Source organism: Nannobrachium achirus, assembly GCF_963921795.1.
Source record: "Nannobrachium achirus genome assembly, chromosome: 19".
NCBI classification, from domain to species: Eukaryota; Metazoa; Chordata; class Actinopteri; order Myctophiformes; family Myctophidae; genus Nannobrachium; species Nannobrachium achirus.
In genome coordinates this window covers 29,962,274-29,968,348 of record NC_137826.1, presented here as the reverse complement: position 1 = coordinate 29,968,348, position 6,075 = coordinate 29,962,274, and positions in this window count along the sequence as shown.

The following is a 6,075-nucleotide window of genomic DNA, read 5'->3' as shown; positions in this document are numbered from 1 at the left end:
CTTGCTTGTATGGGTAAAACAAACTTGTGTGCTAACTATGTGAATCAGGATGTTTAAATTAAGTAATTCTATTATATAACTATTTCCTGGGGCGCAACTCCCCAGGTGGGGTTGTCTTGCATAGCCTAAATATACCACTTTGTCACACTTGCACTTCACTGACATATCAATGTCACTAAAATCAAAACTGCAGGCCTCAAAAAAAAAAAAAAAAATACAGTAAGACTGCTAGGACTCACCTCCAGGACTTCTCCCAGCTCACCTTACAAGCCTGGGTTGGCACAGGGTAGATGACAGAGTGCAACATCTCTCAATGGGCCCCCACCCCTCCTTTCTCTGTAAATATACCTTTTGATGGTACTGATTTTTTTTTAAATGATATGTATATGTATTGTATGTGCAGAATTTAGTCAATGCACCACAATGGAAATGTGTGCGAGAATATGATTTCATCCCTGTCCATCCGTCTGTTTACAGCTAATCTCCAGCGCTGTCGGCCCAAATGTTTCATATCGACCTGTAATAGCACCGCTAGGAGACCAATTTTTGCAAAACACTTAAAAAAAAGAAAATGACTTGTATAGTTTTTGACCAAACATCACGCAAATCAGTACACATTATCTCTATAGTCACGACCTGAAAAGGTTGAGAACCACTGGTCTATCTGATAAAGCAGTTGCTGGCTATGGCATCAAGTAGCCTATATGAGATAGATATATAGATAGATTTTTATTATAGTGTCCTGCACCACATGATGCCCAGCCCGCATGCAGGGGCGTCAATTGGGTATGGCAGGGGTCTGCAGCTGCCATACCCTGGGTCCAGGGGGGAAGATACAAGTTAGTTCTAAATATAAATCCATGAATGTCTCTTCGTCTATCTGTGCTGGTTATTATTATGTTGATAAATTACAGTAAAATAACTACAAATGCAAAATTTTACAAAATGCTCACTTTAACAAGGTATTATAATTATATTCTCCACACTTTTATTCTCCCCATCTTGACAAGATGGTATATTCCCAGGTTCCGCAGGTCAGCTGCACATTATTGTTAATTGTGGCACGTTTACTAACATGCCAAGTTTAGTGCTCTGCACTTGAACAACTGTTTCAGGCTGCCATATCCAGCCCAAAAAAACTTAGAAACGGGGGGGAAAAAAAGAAATGTACTTCTTCTTAAAATAAATATATCATGCCTGTTGCTAAGGTATGGCAACATGACTGGTGAAGACACCAGTCATGTTGCCATACCTTAGCTTTTTCTGAACTGACGCCACTGCCCGCATGGGCTTACAAGACACTCACAAAATATACATAGAATTTATATACACCAAAATACGCCACAAACAGAATACAAAAAAAAAATAACATATTGATTGATTGTCCAAGCTGTGAGTTATGGATACAATGTTCTCCAACGCAACTGCCATGCCTTCTCTATGAATTTTGCCAAAACAAAAACTTCCTTATTGAACAGCCAATTTAACATACAGTATAACATTCATACATCGAAAACAAATCTGGATTCTTGTCTTTTTTTTTTAAATAAGGAATTTCTTAAATCATGGTACAATGGACAGTGAAAAACTAAATGAAATTCATCCTCCACGACTCCCAGGTCACAAAGAACACACAAATGCTTCCCCTCAGGAATGCCAGTATACAGTACCTACCCACCGCAACTGCCAGAGGCAATGCACCAGGACTTAATTGGGTGCAGAAAAATTAAATTAAAAGAAACTTACGGTTCAGTGACATAGTCCTCTTTAAATTGAATGTAATTTCTTAACTTTGCTTTGTCCACCCTCCATTGCTCCTGATGTAATTGCGACCGTAGGTCGCAGTTTACTATCAGAACCGTCACATCTTGACCGTATCTGTCTGTCTGTTTCCCTGTATGGGACGGGTAACGCTTGTCTTTTTTGTCGATTTACTCTCACACTCTGACATCACACTCTGAGATCACTGTGATGTCATGGGAACCAGATCTCTTTTATTGCCATATAAGGAGATCCCTGTGATGCCAGGGGAACCAAATCCCTGTTATGCCCATATATGGAGATATGGAGATCCCTGTGATGCCAGGGGAACCAAATCCCTTTTATGCCCATATATGGATAATGGAGATCCCTGATGTCATCAATATTAAGCCCATATCTGTGATGGATCTCCATATATGGGTAACTGGTCTGATATACATCACTGGCCAGATGGCCATAAGACATGGCGCGACCTCGTCACATCTGTCTGGGTAACGCTTGCCTCGATCTTTTACTGTTGATTGACTGTTATGCTCTGACATAACGCTCTGACATCACTATCAGTATGTAGCCTGCAGACAAGAGTGAATCAACACATTTACTGGTCAAGAATGTACATGTCAGCCCTAATCACATATCTTTTTCTTTTTTTTAATATATTTTTTATCCCACGATTTTGCAACCCATTTGCACCCAGTGCCAATTGCCTATGTAATCCTGGGCTCTGCTCTCCCTCTGCCGCGCCTGGGGAGACAACGGACTGACCTCATGCTTCCTTCAATGCATGAGTAGTCCAAGTTGTTTCTTTTCACCTGACAGGGGGGATTTCCCCGGTATGGACGTAGCGCGTGGAAGGAACACGTTATTCCAACCAGTTCCTTTCCCCTCCATGGGCGATTGATGGAAATATCTTTCAATATTACTTTATTTTTATTTTTTATTTTCAAACATTTTGTACTTTTACTTTTGGTAGTAGCCTACCTTTTGATGCCAAAACTTTCGTACTTGAGTACTTTTTCCACCACTAACTAACCTAAAATATATATATATATATATATATATATATATATATACTGTATATATATATTGGCTTTTAGCATTTAGTGACTCTTTCCATATTTCTGATACTGTTTCTTTTTGCGTTTCTCAGTATTGGCATATTCTCCTTCTGCCTCTTTTGTTTTTCCTGATACTGATGGCTTTCAAATGCAACTATCCACAGAGCCTGTTTCTTAATTAGTACTCGGATCACCTTGAAGGTTTGTCAGATGTATAATTTCTTCGCTCAGTCTTGCTGCCAATTGCTTTGTCTAATGTGAGGTCTTTATCCAGCTGCATACATTTTGACAGTATTATGTCTGCTCGTCCAACACCTAGCCTAACTCTGATCAGTTCATCATGCAGAGCAATTGCAATACCAGTGTGTACCGGGCTGTTGTTTCCTCATGTTAGAGGAGCTCTTTCATATACTGTATATGACATTCTTTCTTATTTACAATGAAAAATGTATAGAATCCATTCGTTACAGTGCCATACTGCTGCTGTTGCACTTGTGTCAAGTCCAGTCCTTTTAAGAGGTCATCTGCTTCATATCCCATATACAGTAAGTGAGTTTGCCTTGTTTTCTTGGGTAGATGAAAGAAGATTGCTAAGTATATTTTGTTTATTCATTTTGATTTGTTGTAAGCATGGTCAGCAAGCTGGTGTTAGCCTCTGACATGTGTCCAGCTCCCACCAACACCAGGAGGAGGTCAGGGGTCAAACAGATATGCTCATGTACATTGCTGCAGGCTTGCAACAGATGCTGTGAGACAGTATGAGTGGTCACTTAGGAGTCAGGACTGAAAGCAAACCCATTTGATTCAAAACAAGTTTGACCTTTCTCGATTTTTGAGCGGTGGTAAACCGCTCCTAAGAGTGGCTGTGCGTGTGTCTGTAGCCTTTTTCCTCAGCGTTTTGCCATAGTAAAATGTGTGTACGTAGCATCATGTTTGTCTAGTGATGTCATATGTCGTATGTCTGTAGCATTTTTCCTCAGCGTTTTGCCAAACGTTTAGTACATCCTAGACTCAAATCCTAGTCTGAAGATGTTATGCAAGCACGACCACCGCTCACTTCACATTGGGTGTGATTTTCTTCTTTGTCATAAAATAAACCCCCCCCAGTTAGATTCTCTGGGCAAGCGCATCTCAAAATATTGATGTATTATTACTCATTTTCATTGGAGTAGTGTTACAAGTGTTATTATTTATCTAAAAGAAATAAAGTAAAAGAGCTCCAAATGTAAACTGTTTCTAGGCCCGTGCTTGAGAGTGCTGTGCTGTTAGTATCTCGGGGAAGCGATAGCCCAACGCAAAAGTATTCCTTCTGCCTCCTGAGAGAGGCCCTGCCATTCAACAATGTGGGGTCAACGAGTGCAGACCATTACCCACAATTCCTCCTGAACTGGAAAAAAAAGAAAAAGAATTAAGCATGCAGGACTGCTCCTTTAAGACGGTGAGACAAGCGTCAGCCGAATGCATTCAGAGACAGAGCAGCAGCCAAGATGGAGAGAAGGAGAGAGAGAGAGAGAAAACAAGAGAGGGACCATCTAGTGGGGATGGAGGAAATTAAGATTTTTTTCCCTTCTTCTCCCCTGCCCCAGCTCCAGTGTTGTTAATTTGCCATTACTCATATTGCAATATTACGGGTGTCAGTTTTCTCACTGCACCGCTAAGAGAGGAGTCTTGTTGCTAGGAGAGCAGAGATTCAGCCTTCTCTTATTGGCCACTAGGACGCGTAAGATGGCCCAATGAGAGCCCTCCCCCAGAAGCAATAGAATGGTAGAGCTACCCCCACATGCAGACCTGATTAATATGTCAGACATGTTTTATGGGTTAAAGTGAATCTGGCTGGATGCATTGAAAAGACTGCGGTAGGGACTTAGTATGTGGAGTTGTGGTTGTTTGTGTGTGTGTGTGTGTGTGTGCTTCGCACAATATTCAGATGTGAGCCAGGAGAACACACAGTACAGTGCCATACTTTGACATATAGACTGTGGTCTCAACCGTCTCAATCTATGTACTTAAATCTCTCTCTCCCTTTCCACACACACACACACGCACACGCACGCACACACACACACACACACACAGGCGTCCTAAGTCTAACCAACTAAACACAAACCAGAATAGTTAAAGTGAATAACAGATGTAGTACATGGTCGTTGAGAGAATCTTGTGTACAACAGAGATACCTGTAACATGTGTTACTGTAGCTACAGTTTGAATTATCTTATTACTCCTTAGTTTATTGCATTTTATGAAAGTTTCAAAAAATCTCAGGGCTCACTCAAAAGTTGTGTGTGTGTGTGTGTGTGTGTGTGTGTGTGTGTGTGTACACCAGTAAGACACCTAAGGTCGACAAGCTTTAGGGCGAGGGCGCGCCATGTCTTGGCCATCTGGCCAGTGATGTACAGGTATATTGGGCCAGTTACCCATATATGGAGACCCCTGGTACCCATATAAGGAGATCCATGTACTGTTTATGGAGATACGCTGTGAGACCCCGAACATGCATGCTTACTCAGTTATTTGTTATGTTAAAGTCCTATGATGTCTATGACATCTGACATCATACATACAATCCCTTTTAAGCCCATATATGGAGATCCCTGTCTGTAGAACCAGCCACACAGATATGGGCAAGCCCATATAAAGTCCTGTTAGATATGGGCTTAATATTGATGACATCAGTGATCTCCATATATGGGCATAACAAGGATTCTGTTAGTGTGGTTTCCAGTGATGTCAGAGTGGCAAACCCATAGACCGTAAAAAAGCATACACAGACAGACGTCTGGAGACATGATGTGCCGTTTCTCATACTAAACTGCAACCTTCAGTCGCAATTAAATACATATTTCATATTGAATGATAACTTTAAAAAGCACATCACTATAAATGGCATATTCTAGCATGTCGAATTTTAAGCATGGGAAGTCATAGGTTATTGTTATTACTGTAATTTCTGTAGCAATCACTCCATGTTTTAAACATCAGCTTGTCCAGTGAGAGAGGAAGCGTGTATACATAAACAAACTGCTTTTCATTTGTGTTTTACACTTTGATCCTACATAGATCCCTCCTACGCATGCTGTTTGAATCTGAGTGACCTTCACATGCAATCTACCATAACAATAGACTGCATTACTATACAGCGTAAAACCCATGAGCATCCTACTCCCAGCTTTAACCGTTTTACACTTCTTTTCAGTTGCAATCTAAGCACTTCTGATGCTTTAAAAATGTGTAAATTGGCAAGGAATGAAATGCA